Genomic DNA, 1,513 nt, shown 5'->3' on the forward strand with positions numbered 1-1,513 from the left:
GCTGCACCCAGGAGTGCTGCATTCAGCCAGAGGAATGGCATGCACGCAACACCACGTTCCAGCAGACCAAACCCAAATTTTTGCTAGCTCTCTCTTCCAGCCGCACTAACTCCATCTGGGTGTAACAGAACAATTCAACCAGAAAACCTCTACTGATGGGAGTCCCTTTCTCTGATGCTTCCCCCAATAGTCCATCTGCTACACTGTACATTTTTCAATCAATGACATTGATCTGTGGCTTGTTCACTTCATCTGCTGACCAAACATACCCAGTGTCAGCATCAAGGTACTGGAGCAGCTGTTTAATGGGATTAAACATGGGTGGGCAGAGGAGGAAGCATCACAGAGACACTGCAGAGGGCAGAGAATGGATGGCTAAATTGTCCTAAATCACCACTGATTTAACTGGCAGAGACAGGACGCACACAAAAATGAGGACATGACCTGAAGGAATATTTGTTGCAAAGATGGGGGAAAACATGTAGATTATAATGCAAACAGATCAAGAGAAGAGCATTAGCAATGGAGCTAATGGGAAAATGCTGGCTAATCAAACTGTTAGCACCCAACAGAAAGGATTGCTAATTTTACCCTTGGAGGTCTGGATAATATACAGAGTGCTTCTCTGCTTCTCTACCAAATACTGAATCACAAAATCAGGTTAGAAGGGACCATAATGGGTCATCTGGTCCAGCCTCCCAACTCCAGCAGGGCCACCCTAGAGCACTTGGCTCAGGGCTGTGTCCATTAAATCCCAAGAGAAGTTTACTTCAATGCAGTGTAAAACACAGCGGTGCCTGACATCTGCTTCTGCTTTTAAACTACTTCACATGTGCAGTGAGATTCAGGTTATGCAAGGGGCAAAATTCATTGTGTAAACACCTCCTGCACAGCCAGAGATCCAGGCAAGGGAACCTAAAGAGCTACTGGACAGAACAGATGCAGATATGGCACTATAGGGTGTGCTGAATTTCCCTCTGAACTCTACTGACCAGCCTGGCTAGATCACCAAGGATTGTAACGGAGCTTTAAACAAGCACTTCCCATACAGACATAGACAATGATTGCAACAAAGCAAACAAATGTCAGAAAGTCACAATGTGTAAAGTGCCCAAGGAATTCCCACTCAGAAATGGAAATGCAGCAGAAACTACCACCACCTTGTCAAAAACCTCTGAAGAAACCTCTGGTGGCTGGAGAGCACCAGGCAGAAAGGGACCTGGGAGTTTGGAGAGACAGGGAGCTGAACAGGAGCCAGCAGTGTGCTCAGGTGGCCAAGAAGGCCAATGGCATCCTGGCCTGGATCAGGAACAGTGTGGTCAGCAGGACCAGGGAGGTGATTCTGCCCCTGCACTCAGTGCTAGTGAGGCCACACCTTGAATCCTGTGCTCAGTTCTGGGCCCCTCAGCTCAGGAGGGACACTGAGGTGCTGGAGCAGGTCCAGAGAAGAGCAACGAGGCTGGTGAAGGGACTGGAGCACAAGTGCCATGAGGAGAGGCTGAGGGAGCTGGGG

General features: G+C 48.6%; 1 protein-coding gene across 1 annotated transcript in view; it reads right to left on the minus strand.

The window, feature by feature from the left end:
- The window catches only part of LOC103800281 (growth hormone-regulated TBC protein 1-like), a gene marked incomplete at its 5' end in the record, with an annotated part of 17,549 nt that overhangs the window by 13,146 nt on the left and 2,890 nt on the right, over positions 1-1,513 (minus strand). The gene's annotated exons all lie outside the window — the stretch shown is intronic.

Source organism: Acanthisitta chloris, unplaced genomic scaffold, assembly GCF_000695815.1.
Source record: "Acanthisitta chloris isolate BGI_N310 unplaced genomic scaffold, ASM69581v1 scaffold13094, whole genome shotgun sequence".
Lineage (NCBI taxonomy): Eukaryota > Metazoa > Chordata > Aves > Passeriformes > Acanthisittidae > Acanthisitta > Acanthisitta chloris.